This window comes from Bubalus kerabau, chromosome 10 (genome assembly GCF_029407905.1).
Source record: "Bubalus kerabau isolate K-KA32 ecotype Philippines breed swamp buffalo chromosome 10, PCC_UOA_SB_1v2, whole genome shotgun sequence".
NCBI classification, from domain to species: domain Eukaryota; kingdom Metazoa; phylum Chordata; class Mammalia; order Artiodactyla; family Bovidae; genus Bubalus; species Bubalus kerabau.
In genome coordinates, this window is record NC_073633.1 from 11,605,455 (window position 1) to 11,629,099 (window position 23,645).

Genomic DNA, 23,645 nt, shown 5'->3' on the forward strand with positions numbered 1-23,645 from the left:
ACCTAGACAGCATATTAAAAAGCAGAGACATTACTGTGCCAACAAAGGTCCATCTAGTCAAGGCTATGGTTTTTCAAGTAGTCATGTATGGATGTGAGAGTTGGACTATAAAGAAAGCTGAGAGCTGAAAAATTGATGTTTTTGAACTGTGGTGTTTGAAAAGACTCTTGACAGTCCCTTGGACTGCAAGGAGATCCAACCAGTCCATCCTAAAGGAAATCAGTCCTGAGTGTTCATTGGAAGGACTGATGTTGAAGCTGAAACTCCAATACTTTGGCCACGTGATGCAAAGAACTGACTCATTTGAAAAGACCCTGATGCTGGAAAAGATAGAAGGCAGGAGAAGAAGGGGATGACAGAGGATGAGATGGCTGGATGGCATCACCGACTCGATGGACATGGGTTTGGGTGAACTCTGGGAGTTGGTGATGGACAGGGAGGCCTGGAGTGCTGCAGTTCATGAGGTGTCAAAGAGTCGGGTATGACTGAGTGACTGAACTGAACTGAACTGAACTGAATATGTCAAAATCCTGGCTACATGTCTAAAGGCACATTTTATTTCCAATTAATGTGGGAATTTATTTAAAACTTACAGGATGCCTGAAACCTATTTTCAGTGTCTTGTATTGAAGATGGTAATGATGTGCACTGGAGGTGATCTCTTAAGCATTCTCAGGCTTCATTATAGCAAGATGGACCCTTCACAAGGGGATTAGCATCCTGAGACCTCACCCTCTGGTCTTAAGGACTGGCAATAGAAAGGACATTCTGGCTTCCAGGAGGAAAGTCTGTTTTAATTATGCTGTATATGCAGAGTCTTGGTATGCATGCATCACAAGCTCTGTAAAAGAGAGAGAGGGGTGGATTGGTGTGGCTCTAGGAAAAGCATCAGAGCACAGATGTCTTTTCATGGTGACACAGTAAACTCAGGAGAGCAGTGAGGCTCAGGGAGCGTCAGTGTCTCTATCCCTTAAAACTCTGCATTAAACTGTCCTGTGAAATAGACAAAGAGGGGAGATGCTTATACTGTGCTTTTCTGTCCCCACAGAGAAGGGTTTTATGTCAGTAACTGTAATCTCAAGTCATTAACTTTAAACCAACACTGCAGAAGAGCTAGGATGCAAATGTATTTACTGAAACAGTGCAGAAATTATAGTGAAATGGCTCATTTGAAGAACACATTGGAAAGGCAGGTATGGTTTAATTGAGAATAGTATACAAAGAGAAAAATAGAGTAAAAATTGATATGTTTGTTTAATATTGACTTGTTTAAAAACAGTAGATTCGTTGCCAAGTTGCTCTTCACTTCCTCTCTCTCATACCCATTTTTTCCTTTAAATAGACACTTTCAGACTTTTTCTCCTTCTCTTGAATGAGTGGGGATAATCACAAAATAAGAAATGTAAAGACCATTTATTGAGTACAGAAAAAGACCTCTCCAGTCACCTTTCGTATCTGTGGGTTCTGCATCCATGGATTCAACCAACAGTGAATGGAAGATATTCTGAAAAAAAATTTTTTTTCCAGAAAATTCCAAAAAGCAAAGCTTGAATTGCCACTTGCTGGCAGCTATTCACATAGCATTTATTGGGTATTTTTAAGTAATCTAGAGATGATTTAAAGTAAATGGGAGGATGTGTGTAGGTCATATGCAAATTCTTTGCCGTTTTATGTAAGGGACTTGAACGTCCATGGATTTTGGTATCCCTGGGAGGTCCTGGAACCAATCCCTGTGGATACAGAGGGACAGCTGTAGTTGTTTCTTGCCTGCGAGCCTGCAAGAGAAGAAAATGGAATTTAAACTCTTCATTAACTGCTGTTAATTCATCATTTTCTCTACAATTAGCTTGAAATGAACTGTGCAGAGAGGATGTAGCCTGTGTAACAGTAACAGGATTTCTGCCAGATTTCAATCTTGGTGGTTGCATTTCTTCTTCCTCATGTCTGTCTGAGAGGTTACAACAAAAGCATCATGACCAATTGGACAACACCATGCTTTTTTTTTTTCTTTTTTCTAACTTACATTCCATTCCCAGATTCCGTTCCATGGGCATTTCTTAATATTTGAGATCAAGTCCAGAAACTTACCTAAGGAAAAAAAAAATCTGTTAGTAGAGTATAGCAGGAACTTAAGAAAAAAATTATATGATCAATAGATACCCAGAAAGTATTTAATAAGAATCCCTTGTCTCCAATTAATTTGAAATGGTAGCTGTCTTCTAAAACAGCAGCTATCTTGCAGTCCATGGGGGAAACACTAGAAACATTTCTGTTAATTTCTAAGCAATTCTTGGATGCTTGCTAGAAGTCATCATTGCTTAAACCTTATCACAGGAGTTCTGGGCAAAGCAATAAAAATGAAACAGCAATGATAGAAATGGGCATTGGTGTGGACAAGAAAATTATTATTTGTAGTCTAATGATATTCCACATAAATAACAAATATAGATTATTTACCAAACCCAAGAAAATCTACCAAAAATTATTGGAGGCTTGGTGTTCTGTTTCTATCACAGAACAGCCCCCGATATTACCCTTGGCAGACTGAAGGAGAGCTTGCCTCAGAAAACAGAGCCATTGGAAGTGACACTCTCAAGCACATCTACCAACCCGCACACATCACCTCCATGCCTATTATGATGGATGTGGGGTCCTGGCTTTTACCCATGACCAACCCCTTCACTTAGGGACTTCCCTGTAGCTCAGACGGTGAAGAATCTGCCTGCTATGCAGGAGACATAGGAGACCTGGGTTCAGTCCCTGGGTTGGGAAGATCCCCTGGAGAAGGGAATGGCAACCCACTCCAGTATTCTTGCCTGGAGAATTCTGTGGACTGAGGAGCCTGACAGGCTACAGTCTGTGGGCTTGCAAAGAGCCTGACACGACTAGCGACTAACACTACTACTACCACTAACCCCTTCACTTATGCTCTGGCTCTTATCCTTCTTCCTTAGTTAAGGACATCACTCTTGCACTTACCCCCCTCTCTCAAATATCAGATTCACCCTCTACACTGGATCATTCCCACTAGCATCCAAACATTCTTAAGAATCTTCCATCTGAAAAGGCTATACCTTGGCCTGGCTTCACCTTCCTGCTGCGCACTGCTTAGCTCCCTTTCCCCTGCAAAACTACTTTTAAAAGTTCTCCTTACTCACCTTACTCCTTTACCTCCCATTCTTTCTTAACTCATGCCTACCGAGCTTTCGCCTCTGCCACTTCACTGAAACAGCTCTTGCTGAGGTCATCGCTAATGACCCCTGTGTTGCTGTAAGCCAAGAGTCAGCTCTCAGTTCTAGTCTTACTGTCTATAGCATCAGACTCAGCCGAGTCAGCACCTGATTCCCTCCTCTTGAAATTATTTCTCCACTTCGCTGTGTGACATTATTTCTCTTGGTTCTTCTCCTACTCCATTACTTGTACTTTGTAGCTCTTCTTAGCTGAATATTCCTTGCCTTCCTACTGTTTAATTATGGGCATGTCTCAGGGCTCAATTCTACAACCTCTTTTCTATGTACACTCACTACCTGATGCTGCTGCTGCTAAGTCGCTTCAGTCGTGTCTGACTCTGTGCGACCCCATAGACGGCAGCCCACCAGGCTCCCCCGTCCCTGGGATTCTCCAGGCAAGAACACTGGAGTGGGTTGCCATTTCCTTCTCCAATGCATGAAAGTGAAAAGTGGAAGTGAAGTCGCTCAGCTGTGTCCGACTCTTCGCGACCCCATGGACTGCAGCCTACCAGGCTCCTCCATCCATGGGATTTTCCAGGCAAGAGTACTGGAGTGGGGTGCCATTGCCTTCTCCACACTCACTACCTAGGCAATGTCAAATAGTCCCATGGCTTCAACATGCTGTTTGCAGTTCTACAAGGCTGATTGCTCTCAAACTTACCATATTCTATCAATTCTAAGACACTCTTTCCCCTCACATTTTACTTTATCTGAAATTGGGCTGTGTCTTACAGTTCATGCTATCTTATAATTTTTGTCATCCAGGCAAGGGTTGTGAAGTAATTGCTCTTGCCAGAGAGCTTGGCCACATTTATTTATAATATCAATAATCCAGTTGCTCATAAGTCTCAAGATAAAGAAGAGACATATCTAATCTGATGCAGATCACAAAATCATGGGCTTTGAGCCAGATGCCATGCTTGGATAAGATTTTGAGAGGCCTTTACAGGTGATGGATGTATTTAGCATGTAGGAGGGATTGTGAACAATGTTGGCTAAAGAGCAGACGGTGGTAGCTTAGTTGTATTAATGGCCTCATTAAATGACTTCCCCATATCCATGCCCGGTGTTTATAACTGTATAGTCCCCCACCCGCCTCTGAGCTTGGCCTCACATTTTGCTTTGGTCAATAGAATGTTAGCAAATGTGATCCAAGAGGAAGGTTGAAAAGCACTTGTGCTTCCTGCTTCCCTTCTTGCATGATTGACCTGTTTACTCTGATTCTCTCCCCAGGCCATAAGAACATTCCTGAGTTAGTCTGAAGGAGCCATATAGAAGACAGCAGAGGAGAGCTCAAATGCCTAGTTGTCCCAGCCAGCTCGGCCAGCACTGCTACACCAGCTGAGGTTGTTTTCAGTCAGCCAACAGTCAAGTGAGAGAAGCCCAGAGAAGCATACCTGGCTGAGCCCCTCCTAAATTGCCCACCCACCTAGAGCTAAATAAATGTGAAATAGGTGGGTTCAGATATTTGAAGGGGAACTGTGTGAGCAAAGGAAGAGACACACTGCTTTCGGTTGCAGAGGCAGAATTAGAATTTGTGGATTAGGAAAGCAGAGGGGATCTATGGGATCACCATTTCTTAAGGGCCTGCTGTATGCCAGTCATGTTAGGTGCTTTACCTCACTTACCAAGTTATCAAATAAAAATCTTGCAGCAAACCCGTGAGGTTATTACTGTGCCCATTTTACAGATGAAGAAATTAAAAATCAGAGAGGTGGTAATTTACTCAGTAAATTAGCCAGGATTCCATCAGAAGTAGAGAGAAAGTGATAAGGGACAGAGGGGAAGAGAGAGAGAGAAATCTAGGGAAAAATCCGTTTATGTGATTGTGAGGGCTGGCAGACTACGGGAGCTATCAGAAAGGGGAGATTGGAACTCTTGGGCTTTAAGTTGCAATACACAGATGGAATTTTTTCTTCAGGAGAGCTTTAGTTCCACTTCAGGCTTTTCAAATGACTGAAGTAGGTCCACCCAAATTACCTAGGATACTCTTCCCTTCTTAAAGTAAACATATTGTAGATTTTAATCACGTGTACAAAATACCTTCACAGTAACACCTACCATTCCCGTGTTGATGAGCAGTTAGATTTTTTTTTTTTTAAAGCTTCCCCCTATTCTAAATACAGCTGTGTTGAACATCTTCACACAGCACTTTGCACATTTGTTTTAGTATTTCTTCGGGATGTAAGTTCCCAGGAGCTTAGCTGATTTGGAGAGACAGTTGAGCTGTCTGTTAAGTGTTAGAGTCAATTAAAACAACGAGTCAAAATCTAAGTTACAGTTAAGGCTTTACTCATTTTCTACAATAATTGAAGTAAAAGACTGCTGCTGCTAAGTCACTTCAGTCGTGTCTGACTCTGTGCGACCCCAGAGACGACAGCCCACCAGGCTCCCCCGTCCCTAGAGCTGGAGAAAGCATTGACTCTGCCTCTTTAATTTTCTCTGTGGAGCTATGCCCTGGTGAAGGAGCAGCTCAGTCAGTGCAAACCTGGGGATCATCTCACTGTGCAGGGGTCCCTGAACAAAAGACTCTGGCAGTTTTATAGACTCTGAGATTGTGGGGGGCACGAGAGGGAAGGGAGTGGAAGAGTACTGGGTACCAAGCCAGAGTAGGGAAAGTGTCCTCCTGGCTTCCGCTTCTCCCTTCATAAGGGGGCCTCTGCAGGGGCATCTGAGGACCTCACCCCAAGCCTCAGGACCCGGGAGTGAAGGTGTTAGGCTTGGGATGGAAATATGTGAAGAATGTGAGCAGCAAAGAGGACCCGGGTCCTTGAGTGCATCCTCCTTCAGACTGCGATGCACAGCTGTGACCCCAGTCTGGCGTCAGGAGGGCAGCGTTCTGGTGAGGCCTGCCAGGTAAAGCCTTTGTAATTGCCTGTGGCCAGGCCTGAAAAACCACACAAAGGGTTTTATCCAGGAGCCGCCAACTTCTCATAAATGCTGGGTCAGAGGGATATGCACTTTTAAAGGCTTTTGCACATAATACTGTTCAGAAGGGTGACAGTTTGCCCATTACCACAGCTCATCAATGTTGGGAATTGTTGTTCTCTTCAAATATTTGACAATCTGGCAGCTAATCATGGTTTCTCATTGCTTCAGTTTCTCTTTACTGGTTACCGGGGAAATGGACCAGCTTTCCATGATTTGTTTAAATGAGGCAATTGTTGCATGGTCTGCCTCTCTTGTTTTGATTGGAAATGCCAACTCTATCAGATAATTTACTTATTTTGGTGCTGGTTCCTCATAATTTTAATTATTATAGCTTTACACTTTATTTTAATATCTGATAGGACTGGACCTTTTCCCATTATCCTTTTTTTTGCAATTTTTTTCTTGCCTTTTATGCATTTACCTTTAGCTATATGTCCAATTAGTTTGGGCTGGTTTTCAATGAGACAGGGGTGTAAATACTTGCTTAATTGAGGAAGAGCAAGAAGATTGTTGACATCATTTTTCCATTTTGCCCAAGCAAGACAAGCCCTTATTATTTACCAGGACTGTGAAAACTGTATAAAATATGACATGTACATACACTTAATTTACATACGTAGTCTTCAGCCCACATCATGATTTACATACTACATGTTTAGTTAATAGCATGTCTCTAACAGTACAGTTCAAATTTTAGTTTCTGTCGTATACTATGATGATTGCGTAAAGTACATATCTTACTGCTAGCTCTTCAGTCTACAGATCACTGCACGCATAACAGATCAACACATTGATCAGTGACCTGCCGCATCTCTTCCTTTAATGTCGGGCAGTACTCGGTCATCGCATATTATTCAGTTCAACCACAGGTAGCAAAGGGTAGTTGTGTTAAACACATCTCCCAGTGATACACCTGTGTGATGTTTTATAAAAATGGATAATCAAAAGAAGGAATTAGGTAATGAGGATAAAGCTGCAGCAAAAAATATTAAACAATAAGTGATAATGCTGAAATTTGAATTGAATGTACATAGAATTATAGAAGAAGTAGTGACTGGGAACCTTGACCCTGCTGCTCTTCAAAAGCCTACATCTGTAGTCAGAGGAACAGATAACAACTGACATACATTTTACAAGTGGTGGCGACGAAAAGGATTTGTGTGTCTCTGGAAGGGACGGGGGCAAAAAACTTCAAGTTAAAGGAAACCTTGGAGACATCTCACAGCATTGAAAATGCAAAGGATAAAACATTGGAAGCTGATCTGAACTTTAAAAGGAGTATGACGGTTTGCCAAAGCAATGGAAAGATGCTTGCTCCTATCATAAATTATACAAGAAGAAGGAGATTACTGTTCAAATTACTATTGAGAAAGTATTTTTGAGGTATAAAGAGAAATTAAAGCATTTTCATTCTCAGTGTTTCTAATGTTCCAAATTACAGTGTACTAAATTCTATTTCTTTATACATTTATTACCAACAGCAAGAGTTTTTAATGCTTGGACAATGGTAAATTTAAAAACTCCAACTTTTCCCTTCTGTGTAGAGTGCCTACACAGAAGGGAAAATGGGTTTTTCCCTACTGTGAGTTTCCTTCCTTAGTCTCTTTAACTATTCACACAAACATTACACCGCTGACATTTCTGATCACCATTATGTGTGGAGGCTTTTGCCCCACACCAGGCAATTCTCTAGGGCTTCCCCAGTGGCTCAGCAGTAAAGAATCCACCTGCAATGTAAGGGCCTCAGGAGACCTGGGTTCTATCCCTGGGTTGGGAAGATCCCCTGAAGGAGGGCATGGCGACCCACTCCAGTATTCTTGCTTGGAGAATCCATGGACAGAGGAACCCTGCAGGCTACAGTCCATGGGGCCGCAAAGAGTTGGCACAACTGAGTGACTTAACATGTATGTACGTGGGTAATTCTCTGGGACACCAGCTGGGTGTCCTGCCATTCAATGGAATTCTGACACCATCTGCTTGGAGATAGTGTCAGACCCCATAGGTCAAGGGCTCAGCCCCACAAGACTTCCCCCACCTCCCCAACTCCACACATACACACACACACACACACACACACACACACACACACACATGCACGCACACACATGCACACACACACGCTTTAGTGGCCAATCACAATCCCATGTTATCGCCTGTCCTTCTGACCAACTGGGTATAAATTCCAATGATCTCCTCCTTGGGTTCAGTTACTTTGCTAAAACAGCTCACAGAACTGAGGGAAACACTTGTTTGCCAGTTTATTGAAGAATAAAGATGAACAGTTTGATTAAGAGATACATAGGGTGAGGCCTGGAAGGGTCCCCAGCACAGGAGCTTCTGTCCCTGTGGAGTTGGGGTGTGTCCTCCTCCCAGTGTGGATGTGTTCATTAACCTAGAAGCCGTCCAAACCATGTATTGTATTGTGGCTTCATCAGGCAGGCGCAATCAATTATTAACTCCTTGTCTAACTTCTCTCTCCTTTCTGGAGGATAGAGACAGGGCTGAAAATTCCAACCTTCTAATTATGGCTTGGTCTTTCTGGTGACCAGTCCCCATGCAGAGTCACTGCAGTAGAAAAGAAAATGTTCCCAGTGCTCTTATCACTTAGGAAATTACAAAGGTTTCAGGAGTTCTGTATCAGGAACCGGGAACAGAGACCAATATATATGTTTTATTATCTGTCAGACAACAATTTTTAAAGCTCACAAAACAGATGTAATTTATTTCCATTGATAAGGTCATTTTGCATGATTTCTGCTTGTACAGTCACTTTCTACATTGATGCACTATCACACAAAGTGAGCACAGTTTGTACTACGGAAAACAAGAAGGCAGGGTGAGAAAGAATGATAAGCAAGTGGAAATCCCATAGCTCAGAGCAGATGGCAGGAAAAGAAAAAGCTTCATCTTGGTAAGAAAAGGCCCATGAGACCACCACTGGCCTAGAGGATAAATGTGCTACAACTGAGTTATGTGGGCATATTGACACTCCAAAAGGTTCTTCCCAAAACAAAATCACTATGTCAGATAGATAGTTGAATACCTATAGTTAATGCAGAATTATTTACAATAGCCAAGAGACAGAAACAACCGAAGTACTCATCAGTAAATGAATGGGTGAAGAAAATGTGGTGCGTGTGCGTGCTTAGTCACTCAGTCGTGTCTGACTCTTTGCAACCTCATGGACTGTAGCCTACCAGGCTCCTCTGTCCATGGAATTCTCCAGGCAAGAATACTGGAGTGGGCAGCCATTCCCTTCTTCAGGGAATCTTCCTGACCCAGGGACTGAACCTATGCCTCCTGCATTGCAGGCGGATTCTTTACCATCTGAGCTACCAGGGAAACCTTAAGAAAATGTGATGCGTGCATGTATATGTTGGAGAAGGCAATGGCACCCCACTCCAGTACTCTTGCCTGGAAAATCCCATGGATGGAGGAGCCTGGTGGGCCGCAGTCCATGGGGTTGCTAAGAGTCGGACATGACTGAGCAATTTCACTTTTACTTTTCACTTTCACACATTGGAGAAGGAAACGGCAACCCACTCCAGTGTTCTTGCCTGGAGAATCCCAGGGACAGGGGAGCCTGGTGGCCGCCGTCTATGGGGTCACACAGAGTTGGACACGACTGAAGCGACTTAGCAGCAGCAGCAGCATGTATATGTATGTGTATATACAATGTAATATGATTCAGCCATAAAAAAGAAGGCAATCTTGCCATTTGTGACAACATGGTGGACTTTGAGGGCATTATGCTGAATGAAATGAGTCAGACACAGAAAGACAAATACTGTATGATCTCACTTATAAGTGAAACCAAAAAAACAACCCTGAACTCCTAAATACAGAAAACAGAATGTACTAACTAGAGCAGGGGTTAGTGAGTAGGAGAATTGGATGGAGGTGGTCAAAAGCTACACACTTCCAGTTAGAAGATAAGTAAGTACTGAGGACAGAATATAGAACATGAAGACCATACTTAATATTACTGGATGGTATGTCTGAAAGTTGCTAAGAGAGTAAATCCTAAAAGTTCTCATCACAAGGAAAACATTTTTTCCTTCTGTAACCGTAGGAGATGATGTTAACTAAACTTATCCTGGTAATCATTTCACAATATCTACAAGTCAAGTCATGCTGCACACCTCAGAGTTACACTCTATGTCAATTAGATCTCAACAAAACTGCAAGATAATAAGGTTCTTCCCGATAATCAGTTTATTTCAACATCATGAGTATCTCCGAAGCTTCTGCTTATGTTCTGGTCCTGGTTGCCTGAGTGCTCCTTGCTCCTTTCCTTCAGGAGACGAGATTGTTGAGGTCAAGGATGTCTGCTCTCTTCGTGCTGTGTCAGGGAGAGGGGAGAGTTCTCACTCCAGTTCTTTGTGTGACGTCATCCTGGCCACTTAATCTTCCAGGACAGTGACACAGTGAAGCCCTTTCAGCCTAATGGATTCAGGCACATCTTTCCTGGGCCGATAGCCAGAAATGGATTGATGTCCTGGTTTGCAAGGAGAAGGAAAGCACAAAGACTTTTTCCAGTCAAGGAAGAAACAAGAGAAAAAAAGAAATACAGTTTCTGTCAATGGCTCTAAGTGAGGATTTTTCCTTAAAATCTCAATGATGCTGTACAATGTTGTGAAAGTGTTTTATAAAGCCAGGAAGGGCTAGCTGTGCTTAACAAGGTCATTCGATTCTAATGCCTCACTTGGGACCGTTGCTATTTTGGGCCCAATAAAGGAGTCTGCGGTGGTATACATGAGAAAATTTAAAAAGGTAAATCATGTCTATAATGTGATCAGTTTGGAGAGCGAGTTTTAAGAAGAAAGCCAGCCAGCCAGTGAGATGTAATCTTGATAGAATGGTTAACATTTTCCAGGGGAGAAAGGTACAGGAAAGACAGAGCCAGCCGTATTTATAGATGTTCTGCCTATAGCTCTGAGGTGTAATTTGAGAAACCCAAAGATCTGTCTCATTGGATATATGTCTTTGGCAAGTTCATGTACTTCCTGCCTTTATCTGGACTTCTTAAGAGTCTTTCTCAGTCTGCCTTGGAGGAGCAGTATGACCTTGCACTAGTTCCTTATCTTTTTCCAGCCTTTGCTTCTTCACCTGCAAAATGAGAAGATTGAAGGATATTTCTAAGACGTGCAACTGCTTTGTGACTCTCTACAGTTCATGAGCAATGCTTCTAATTGAATGGACATCTGGTGTCAATAATTAATTTCAAAAATGAAATGAAAAACCCAGACTTGTTCCAGAAAGGATTTAAGGTGTCTTGCCATCTCTTTATTTCTTGGACTTGCATACATGAGGACATTTTTGACCCAGCCCTGCACCATGGCTGCCACCTTCAACTAAACTGAGACACAGTCTGGGATTTCAGAGGTTCTCAAGAGTATTTTAGATTGCTTCACAGATTGATTGGCAGCACAGATTAGTGCATGAATATTCCCTGATAGCTCAGTTGGTAAAGAATCTGCCTGCAATGAAGGAGACCCCAGTTTGATTCCTGGATTGGGAAGACCTCCTGGAGAAGGGATAGGCTACCCACTCTAGTATTCTAGCCTAGAGAATTCCATGGACTGTATAGTCCATGGGGTTTCAAAGAGTTGGACATGACTGAGCGGCTTTCACTTTCACAGGTGATTAAGATTTTTCTACAGAAATAGACTATATTAAATATAAAACATCATTCGCATAATAGAAATAGCTATTACATAATTTAAAAGAAAACATGAAAAAATAAAAACACAAATAACTACCTTCATACTCATTTTAAGAACTATCAATCACTGCCTATCTACCCCTTATTTTCATCTCAACTGTAGGTAAAAAACAAACTTTGACTCACTATAAATATTTTCACAGAAGCAAAGTCAATTGGTTATAGCTTATGTTTGGCTCAAACTCTTAGAGGTTTTAAGAAAATTTGACCCTAAAAGCTCATTCAGGACTTCCAATTTCTTACAGAAAAATGACAGGACCTCTAATTTTCCACACTCTTTCATAAAGCATGTATATCAGGTCACTCAGATGGGAAAGAATCTGCCTGCAATGCAGGAGACCTGGGTTCAATACCTAGGTTGGAAATGTCCACTGAAGAAGAGAATGGCTACCCACTCCAGTATTCTTGCTTGAAGAATCCCATGGACAGAGGAACCTGGTGGGTTACAGTCCATAGGGTCGCAAAGAGTCAGACACGACTGAGTGACTAACACGATAAGGAAAATAAATAAAATCTATAGTTCAAGCCTGCAGTATAACTGGGAGACAGGAAATAGCGCTATTCAAATGTAGTAGAGGATTGAAAGCAGCAGGGCCACCCTGTGAGCTCTGTCACAGTGGAGAGTTAGGCAGATACTAATGGTGGAGGAATGATGGTAAAGTCTCCCCCCATGAAAAGATGGTCCCCTGCCGCCCTCCCCATGAGTGGAGAAATACTGAGAACGCTACACCCATGCCGTCACCTTTCATATGATGACTTTTCATCACATGTGCCCTCAAGTCATGAAATGGAAGCTACTTAGCCTCAGCTGGGCGGCATCCTTGCCATAAATGTCTGACTGCGGTTTAATTTCAGGAAAAAGAAGAATCCAGAATATGGATATTCGGTAGGACAGCTGACCTGGACTCTAAAGAGGATTCAACATCATAAAGAACCAAGGGAACTGCAGATCTGGTTTCAGGTTGGAGGCAATAATGAGACATAGTAATCAAATATTAATATGATATATGAGTTTTGACAGAAGCCTGGATGAGTGCAAAGCTACACTGACCACTTGGAACAAGGGGAGGGAAATTTTAGTACAACAGCAATGTTATTGAATTAATGTTGGTCTTTTTTAGACGGTGACGTGGTTGTATATGAGAGCACTCATGTTCCTGAGAGATGCATGGAATGAATAGAAAAGTTAGAGGTGAACTGACATGAAGTCTGGAGTGTGTTTTCAGGTGATTTGACCACCTGAGAGAGACTTAGGGAAGTGTCTCTAAACAGGGAGAGATGGCGTGGACATGATAAGATTAACAGCTGTTGAGTCTAGTATGGGGTATACACTTATATCAACCATTTTGCAGGCTTAAATTTTTTCCAAAGGGAATTTCGGGCATCTTTCCTTACGCCTTTGAGACATTTAGCGGCCTCCTGCAAACTCTCTGGTAACATTTGCCAGGTACCCAGCCCTCCATAGACATTTACTCTCTCCGTGGCAAGCACAGAGGAGAAAGATAACAGGGAAGCTTGTATCACCTGCAAATCCCTAGTTTGCATCATGCAACTGTTATGCCAGTCTGGAGCTTCTTTGGCATGGTGTTTCTTAAAGTGTGACCTAGGAGCCCCTTGTGAGCCTGATTAATACTGGGTCTGCTCCATACCTGCTGGAACTCTGGAGGTGGGACCCAAGAATTGGGATCTTAGCAAGCTATCTGGGATTCTTTTGCACCCTCAGCCTTGCTCTAGCACTTACTCCATGGTTACCACCACCAAATTCATCCCTAACAAGCATTTATTATGAACATTACTTAGCACTTAGCAGGCTACGTTAGAATTTACACAACACATCCAGGGAGAAAATGCTCCCTGGCGAGGAAGCTGTTTCATCCACTGCTATTCCACCAAACTTGTAGTTTGGCCTCTGACACAGACCTCTGACTCAGATGCATTTAATTCCTAAAAGAATCACAGCTTCCTTCTCTCCCTTTCTCTACCCACTCTCGTTCTCCCACACGATTATTCAGAACGTTGGTTGTCATATTTAAATAGAACAGCAGCTTTCAGAGTGACTTCTTCACACGGGGTTAAGATTTTACATTAACTAGAATGAAGGCGTATTAACCTAACACTATCCACTGCAATGAAAAAAACTAGTGCCTAGCGGAAATAAGGAGGAATTCAGCTCTGATGAGTGTTGAGGAATGGACAGACAGAAAGCATATATAAGAAGTGTGGAACTACGTCTGAGCCTGGTGGGGACCTTGTCAGCTGGGGTCATGAGAGGGCCCAGAGTTTTGAGAGTGCTAAGAGAGGAAGGAGTGCCAAGGGTGGGCTAGAGGGCCATAGGAAAATAACTTTGCATGCAGACTTTTGGCAGGTAGTTTTAAAAACTTTTCCAGTTCAGGAATTGTTCCTGGAAAAAAAAAAAAAAAAGGAAAAAAAAATGTAATACTCTATTTGTAAATAACTGAGTCCATATGGACGAACGCTTGATTATGGCTACGAGAATATCACCCTTAGTCATTTGCACTGGAGTTTCTCATAATGCAATGTCCCGTGAGCCTCTGGGAAAATAATACCACTCCCCTAGCTCAATCAGGGACACTTGGGGTTGAGATCTCAGTGAAGAGATCATCAATAATGTAATACCATTTCTGTAATCTTTGCTGCTCATCTGTGACAAGTGAAGAACCCCTGGGGGAAGGAGAGGATGGAGTGACAGCTAGTGGACATGGAGTTATTTTGGGGTTTAATGGAAATGTTCAACTAATTGTGGTGATGGCTGTATAACTCTGTGAATATACTAAACACCATCCAGCTGCACCTGTAAATGGGCGAATTGTATGGTCTGTGAACTGTATCTCCATAAAGCTTGTAATACTGCATATATTTTTTAAATCACTGGAAACTTCTAGAGGAACAAATATCAGAGGAGAGTGAGGCCTGTTTGTGAATTATAATCTGACTCTCACCAGGGATCAAAGGCTAAGCATCTGAAAGGCTAAGGACAAATTGCAAGAAACGTTGTTATCCAAGTTGGGAGGAGAGTAATCATGAAACTTTTCAAGAAGCATAGATAAAAATGATAAAAAAAAAATAGAAGACCTATTTCTTTGGCATCACCTACTCATTACTTCTGTATTTTTTAAACTGGTAAAGTAACCAGAGGGAACATAAAGAGGAGGTGAGAGTGTGAGCTGCATTTCCATAAAAATTTCATATATTATTATTTTTTAAATATGCCACATTTCATAGGAGCTGGCACTGAGATGATGTGGGTGGATTGAGATGAGTGAGATTGTTCATGTACTGTTATTATAATAATTGAATTTTCAGAAACAGCAATTCATAGATAGGCAGCTGTGACTGCCAGCTTGTATCCCTGATGCCTCTTAATATTTCAGGGACTTCAAAGCCCCCTGCTTCAGTTTGTTTGTGCTTATAGGGCTTGGAGACAGTACTGCCTTTAAACAGTGTCACCCCAAACCCCTGAGAGCTTGGGGATGGGAGAAGGGGTGGAAAAACAACAAGAGGTGACTATTAAATAGAGAACCTTGGGAGCCTCAAAAAATAGAACCAAACTGTCTGACTCCTCGGGACAAAGCAGGGGCCAGCTGGGATATGAAGTCTGGGCATCTGGGTTGAGACATCGCATTTCCTGGGGCTGTGGGGGTGGAGCTGAGAGAACTCTGGGGTGCCTCGGGGAGACCCAAAGCAGAAGTTGGGCAAATTGTTCAAGTCAGTGGCTGATGAGAAGAGGCTGGGCCGTGAGAGAGAACGGAATGCACAGGCTCAGGGAAAAACCCTGAGACAGGAGGTTTGAAGCAGAGGGCAGAGTTGGGGTTAAGCAGAGGCGGCTTCGGGGGACTTCAGAGAGCTGTGGGTGCTTTCAAGCTGGATGAAGAGAGGCTAGGATGGGGAAGGAAGTGTTCGTGGCTCAAACTCCCTATTCCTTGTTCCTTCTTAACTCTTGCTTGGACCAAATCAGAGAATCATGGAATCTAGTGGCTTCACCAGCCAGGCAGTCAGCGAAACCTCCAAGGAGAATGATGTTTCATAACCCCTGGGATGGTAGCCAGAGCACTGCTAAACCACCCTCACCACCAAAAAATTCTTCCATCAAAGTGCATGGTTGCTGCCTGTGAAACCTGTTTCTGACCTTGGCCATGGACTGGCTGGGTTATATCAGCACAGCAGGTGAATGTGCAGGAAGACAAGCTAAGTGTTAGCCTGCTCCTTTTGTTGTTTTTTGTAAAGTGAGAACTGCCTCATCGGGCTACTGTGAGGACTGAGATGAGATGCCCAAAGCATGCAAGTGAGTCCTTGGCACAAGATGTGTGTTGCTTTCAGCATCAGAAATGGTATTTGCATTAGTATTTGTGTTGCTCTTAGTTATACTGAGGCCTGTGTCCCAAGGTTTGTGCTAATCACAAGAGGCTTCTATCTGGCAGTTAATGGTGTCCTTAGATTTCTTGATACGCTTCCCTGGTGGCTTCGTAGTAAAGAATTTGCCTGCAATGCAGGAGACTCAGGTTCCATTCTTGGGTTGAGAAGATCCCCTGGAGAAGGAAATGGCAACCCACTCCAATATTCCTGCCTGGGAAATCCCATGGACAGAGGAGGCTGGTGGGCTAGAGTCCATGAGGTTACAAAAGAGTCAGACATGACTCTTAGCGACTAAACAACAACAGATTTCTTGGTAACACTGGTGACCAAGAAGATGTGGTTATTGGCCTGTCGAGTACTTTTTGTGTGATCAACCGTCTGGTGTGGTGTCCTGAAGGCGAGGTCCTGGAAGCTGAACAGGCCTTTTTCTATCCAAAGTTATCCTTCTAAAATTTAATTCAGATCATGTCACTCCTCTAATCAAGTCTTTGCAATGACTCCCTATCTCAGTCAGGGTGAAGGCCAATGTGGTTAGGAAGGTCTGCCATCCCCAGAGGATCTGGCTCCCATGACCTGCCTGGTCTCACCTTCACAAGCCCCTCGTGCAGCCCTTTGGCCACACTGGACTATGCATCATGCTCCAAAGAGGCCTTTCCATGTCAGCTACCCTCTGCTTGGAGCGTTCTCCCCTCAGAGATCTCTCTGAGGCACTACCTCAGCTCCTTCCAGTCTTTATACATCTCACCCACACAGTGTCCACCCTCCTCAAACTGCCTCCCTTTCCCTTCCACTCCCAACACCCTTTCCTGCTTTTTCTATTAGGATTTCAGTTCAGTTCACTTCAGTTCAGTCGCTCAGTCGTGTCCGACTCTTTGCGACACCATGAATCGCAGCACGCCAGGCCTCCCTATCCATCACCAACTCCCGGAGTTCACTCAGACTCACGTCCATCGAGTCAGTGATGCCATCCAGCCATCTCATCCTCTGTCGTCCCCTTCTCCTCCTGCCCCCAATCCCTCCCAGCATCAGGGTCTTTTCCAATGAGTTGACCCTTCGCATGAGGTGGCCAAAGTATTGGAGTTTCAGTTTTAGCATCAGTCCTTCCAAAGAAATCCCAGGGCTGATCTCCTTCAGAATGGACCTTGCAGTCCAAGGGACTCTCAAGAGTCTTCTCCAACACCACAGTTCAAAAGCATCAATTCTTCTGTGCTCAGCCTTCTTCACAATCCAACTCTCACGTCCATACATGACCACAGGAAAAACCATAGCCTTGACTAGATGGACCTTTGTTGGCAAAGTAATGTCTCTGCTTTTGAATATGCTATCTAGGTTGGTCTATTAGGATTTATCACCTTCTAATACAATATACAATACCATACAATACAATCTAATACAATATAAAATTTATATAGTTGGCTTATTGTTTGTCTTCTCTCTCTAGACTATAAACTCTACCCAGGCAAAGATTTTAGTTTGGTTTGGGTTTCACTGCTGTATGCTGAGTACCTAGAATGGCACCTGTTATGGAATAGGAGGAGCTCAGGACATAAGTGCCGAATGAATAGTTGTTTCTTCAGAAGGGATTCAGTTCCAGTATGCAAAGCAAGCCAGCCTGAGACCTGCTCTTTCCAAGTTCCTTTCAGGGTGCCTGTGTGCTAAGTCGCTTCAGTCATGTCCGACTCTTTGCGACACTACGGACTATAGCCTGCCAGGCTCCTCTGTCCATGGGATTCTCGAGGCAAGAATACTGGAGTGGGTTGCCATACCCTTCTCTAGGAGATCTTCCTGACCCAGGGATCGAACCCGCGTCTCGTATGTTTCTTGCACTGGCAGAAGTGTTCTCTACCACTAGGGCCGCCTGGGAAGCCAGAGAAGTTCATAACAGCTGGGAGCCCAGCTGTGGGCTCAACCAGGGCATCATACTTGCTTCTCGGAGTGGGTGATCACTCACTGTAACTATTCAGGGAAAAGATGGTTGAACTATGATATTGCTTGTAAAACACAGCAGTTTTCTCAGAACTAGTTAATGTGAGTGTCCAACAAAATGAGTCTTACATAATTTCAGACTTCAGTCTTATGGGAGCTTATAGAACAGCTTTCAAGTAGAAAGAAAAATGACCTTCAAAATTCTCTTGTAAGAAATCCTCCTACTCCTCCCACTTTTGACTTTTTAACCCTATAATGTCCAGTTAACTTCTGAGAAAAAAGTAAAAATTTAAGAGATTGCTTTTAGCTATTTTGGTGACATTAAAACTCTTTTAGAGTCTAATACTAAAATTGGGTAAAAACTGAAAAACTTCATCTTCAGCGTATTTTCTATGACTTCATATAGTTTTTTTAGGTGACCAGAGCAGAAAAAAGGGTCCAGGTATGTCTCAAGTCTCAAGTCAGACAGAACTTGAAAATGTCTCTTTTTTGTGCAATTAGTAGCCACACTATGAAACTAAATTTAGGAAGAAGAGGGAGATTCTAAAGAGAATTTCCCAATTTAGTCTAGACTGCTAATCTCATGAAGCATATTTTACTGGCACTATCATTAAAACCGTGTATTATGTATGAGCTTAAAGCAAAGTAGGAATGCATTTCCCACCTGAAGAGAAGAGTTGCCTAGTTTCAAAGAATCAGCTCTTAAAGGCGGGCAACAATAGAACCATCCTTTCACACCCACCAAAACGACAGCCTGTGTGGGCGGACAGAGCATTGTACTGTTAGATGGTAGCTTCTGCTTAGATAAAATAACTGTTTCTTAAGAGGAAAAAAAGAAAGCAGAAAAATACTGACAGAGAAACCCAGGGATTCTATCTCAGTTCAGTCACTCAGTTGTGTCCAACTCTTTGTGACCCTATGAACTGCAGCACACCAGGCCTCCCTGTCTATCACCAACTCCCGGAGTCTACCCAAACCCATGTCCATTGAGTCGGTGATGCTATCCAACCATCTCATCCTCTGTCGTTCCCTTCTCCTCCTGCCTTCAATCTTTCCCAGCATCAGGGTCTTTTCCAATGAGTCAGCTCTTCGCATCAGGTGGCCAAAGTATTGGAGTTTCAGCTTCAGCATCAGTCCTTTTAACGAATATTCAGGGTTGATTTCCTTTAGGATTGACTGGTTTGATCTCCTTGCAGTCCAAGGGACTGTCAAGAATCTTCTCCAACACCACAGTTCAAAAGCATCAATTCTTCGGTGTTTAGCCTTCTTTATTGTCCAACTCTCACATCCATACATGACTACTGGAAAAACCATAGCTTTGATTAGAGGGATCTTTGTTGGCAAAGTAATGTCTCTGCTTTTTAATATGCTGTCTAGGTTGCTCAAAGCTTTTCTTCCAAGGAGTAAGCGTCTTTTAATTTCATGTCTGCAGTCACCATCTGCAGTGATTTTGGAGCCCAAGAAAATAAAGTTTCTCACTGATTCCATTGTTTCCCCATCTACTTGCCATGAAGTGATGGGACCGGATGCCATGATCTTCATTTTTTGAATGTTGAGATTTAAGCCAGGTTTTTCACTCTCCTCTTTCACCTTCATAAGGAAGCTCTTTAATTCCTCTCTGCTTTCTGCCATAAGGGTGGTGTCATCTGCATACCTGAGGTTAGTTAATATATCTGAGGTTAGTATAAATGTTAGTAATAATAACTAGAAATAATAGCCATAATCTACCTTTTGTTTTCTAAGAGCTAGGCACCAAGATAGGCATCTAACTCTTTGATTTAGCTCTCAAAATAACTAATGTAACATATAGTGCTCCCATTCTGGAGATGAGAGAACTAAGGTTTAGTCAAGTTAGAACTTTTGCCTGAGGTTATATAGAACTAGGCTTAAGCTCAGATCTATTTAACTCTAACACCGGGCTTTTGAACATCATACTATACTGCTTGCCACATTGCTTCTCAACCTTTCCAGATTCATCCCCTTCATAGAACACATTTCACATGTTCCTTTATTATTCTAAAATGAAATTCATAGATATTACTGTGGACTAATGCTATAATTTTGAGAAACACCCAATATTCCAAATATAATAAAAAGGAGAGGGAAGTATTTTATAATAATATATATTCAAATATCTAAATAAGGAGGTGTGAGTGCATAAGTATGAAAAGACAAAAAGATAGGACACTGAAAGATGAACTCCGCAGGTTGGTAGGCACCCAATATGCTACTGGAGATCAGTGGAGAAATAACTCCAGAAAGAATGAAGGGATGGAGCCAAAGCAAAAACAATACACAGCTGTGGATGTAACTGGTGATAGAAGCAAGGTCCGATGCTGTAAAGAGCAATATTGCATAGGAACCTGGAACATCAGGTCCATGAATCAAGGCAAATTGGAAGTGGTCAAACAAGAGATGGCAAGAGTGAACAACATTCTAGGAATCAGCGAACTGAAATGGACTGGAATGGGTGAATTTAACTCAGATGACCATTATATCTACTACTGCGGGCAGGAATCCCTTAGAAGAAATGGAGTAGCCATCATGGTCAACAAAAGAGTCCAAAATGCAGTACTTGGATGCAATCTCAAAAATGACGGAATGATCTCTGTTCGTTTCCAGGGCAAACCATTCAATATCACAGTAATCCAAGTCTATGCCCTGACCAGTAATGCTGAAGAAGATGAAGTTGAACGGTTTTATGAAGACCTACAAGACATTCTAGAACTAACACATAAAAAAGATGTCCTTTTCATTATAGGGGACTGGAATGCAAAAGTAGGAAGTCAAGAAACACCTGGAGTAACAAGCAAATTTGGCCTTGGAATACTGAATGAAGCAGGGCAAAGGCTAATAGAGTTTTGCCAAGAGAATGCACTGGTCATAGCAAACACCCTCTTCCAACAACACAAGAGAACACTCTACACATGCACATCACCAGATAGTCAACACCTAAATCAGATTGATTATATTCTTTGCAGCCAAAGATGGAGAAGCTCTCTACAGTCAGCAAAAACAAGACTGGGTGCTGACTGTGGCTCAGACCATGAACTCCTTATTGCCAAATTCAGACTTAAATTGAAGAAAGTAGGGAAAACCACTAGACCATTCAGGTATGACCTAAATCAAATCCCTTATGATTATACAGTGGAATTATGTGGAAGTAAGAAATAGATTTAAGGGACTAGATCTGATAGACAGAGTGCCTGATGAACTATGGACGGAGGTTCGTGACATTGTACGGGAGACAGGGATCAAGACCATCCCCATGGAAAAGCAATGCAAAAAAGCAAAATGGCTGTCTGAGGAGGCCTTACAAATAGCTGTGAGAAGAAGAGAAGCAAAAAGCAAAGGAGAAAAGGAAAGATATACCCATTTGAATGCAGAGTTCCAAAGAATAGCAAGGAGAGATAAGAAAGCCTTCCTCAGTGATCAATACAAAGAAATAGAGGAAAACAATAGAATGGAAAAGACTAGAGATCTCTTCAAGAAAATTAGAGATACCAAGGGGACATTTCATGCAAAGATGGGCTTGATAAAGGACAGAAATGGTGTGGACCTAACAGAAGCAGAAGATATTAAGAAGAGATGGCAAGAATACACACAAGAACTGTACAAAAAAGATTTTCACCACCCAGATATTCATGATGGTGTGGTCACTCACCTAGAGCCAGACATCCTGGAATGTGAAGTCAAGTGGGCCTTAGAAAGCATTACTATGAACAAAGCTAGTGGAGGTGATGGCATTTCAGTTGAACTATTTCAAATCCTGAAAGATGATGCTGTGAAAGTGCTGCACTCAAAATGCCAGCAAATTTGGAAAACTCAGCAGTGGCCACAGGACTGGAAAAGATCAGTTTTCATTCCAATCCCAAAGAAAGGCAATGCCAAAGAATCCTCAAACTACCTCACAATTGCACTCATCTAACATCCTAGAAAAGTAATGCTCAAAATTCTCCAAGCCAGGCTTCAACAGTATGTGAACCATGAACTTCCTGATGTTCAAGCTGGTTTTAGAAAAGGCAGAGGAACCAGAGATCAAATTGCCAACATCCGCTGGATCATTGAAAAAGCAAGAGAGTTCCAGAAAAACATCTATTTCTGCTTTATTGACTATGCCAAAGGCTTTGACTGTGTGGATCACAATAAACTGGAAAATTCTTAAAGAATGGGAATACCAGATCACCTGACCTGCCTCTTGAGAAACCTGTATGCAGGTAAGGAAACAACAGTTAGAATTGGACATGGAACAACAGACTGGTTCCAAATAGGAAAAGCAGTACATCAAGGCTGTATATTGTCACCCTGCTTATTTAACTTATATGCAGAGTATATCATGAGAAATGCTTGGCTGGAGGAAGCCTAAGCTAGAATCAAGATTGCCAGGAGAAATATCAATAACCTCAGATATGCAGATGACACCACCCTTATGGCAGAAAGTGAAGAGGAACTAAAGAGTCTCTTGATGAAAGCGAAAGAGGAGACTGAAAAAATTGGCTTAAAACTCAACATTCAGAAAACTAAGATCATGGCATCTGGTCCCATCACTTTATGGCAAATAGATGCGAAAACAGTGGAAACAGTGGCTGACTTTGTTTTCTTGGGCTCCAAAATCACTACAGATGGTGACTGCAGCCATGAAATTAAAAGACGCTTACTCCTTGGAAGAAAAGCTTTGAGCAACCTAGACAGCATATTAAAAAGCAGAGACATTACTTTGTCAACAAAGGTCCATCTAGTCAAGGCTATGGTTTTTCCAGTAGTCTTGTCTGGTTGTGAGAGTTGAACTATAAAGAAAGCTGAGTGCCGAAGAATTGATGCTTTTGAACTGTGGTGTTGGAGAAGACTCTTGAGAGTCCCTTGGACTGCAAGGAGATCCAACCAGTCCATCCTAAAGGAGATTAGTTCTGGGTGTTCATTGGAAGAACTGATATTGAAGCTGAAACTCCAATACTTTGGCAACCTAATGCGAAGAACTGACTCATTTGAAAAGACCCTGATGCTGGGAAAGATTGAGGGTGGAAGGAAAAGGGGACGACACAGAATGAGATGCTTGGATGGCATCACTGACTCAATGGACATGAGTCTGGGTAAACTCCGGGAGCTGGTGATGGACAGGGAGGCCTGGTGTGCTGTGATTCATAGGGTCACAAAGAGTTGGACACAACTGAGCGACTGAACTGAACTGAATTGACTGAATAAGAAAATATAATAATGCTCTCAGGTGTCTGCATGTGTGTGAAGAATCATTATGAATGCAAATATTATTAGCAGTGTTGCCAAGGGAGACATGAATTTCTGAGAGACACGTGTACCCCAATGTTCATCGCAGCACTGTTTATAATAGCAAGGACATGGAAGCAACCTAGATGTCCATCAGCAGATGAATGGATAAGAAAGCTATGGTACATATACACACTGGAGTATTACTCAGCCATTAAAAAGAATACATTTGAATC

General features: G+C 42.5%; 2 long non-coding RNA genes across 2 annotated transcripts; one reads left to right on the forward strand and one right to left on the reverse strand.

The window, feature by feature from the left end:
- The first annotated feature begins 863 nt into the window (after positions 1 to 863).
- LOC129620844 (uncharacterized) lies at positions 864 to 4,685 on the forward strand. The gene is made up of 2 exons (XR_008698747.1): positions 864 to 1,193; positions 4,464 to 4,685. It is a non-coding gene; the product is annotated as an uncharacterized LOC129620844 (long non-coding RNA).
- LOC129620843 (uncharacterized) lies at positions 1,205 to 6,030 on the reverse strand. The gene is made up of 3 exons (XR_008698746.1): positions 4,859 to 6,030; positions 2,024 to 2,088; positions 1,205 to 1,775 (listed from the first exon to the last, which is right to left on the reverse strand). It is a non-coding gene; the product is annotated as an uncharacterized LOC129620843 (long non-coding RNA).
- Positions 6,031 to 23,645: the final 17,615 nt, after the last annotated feature.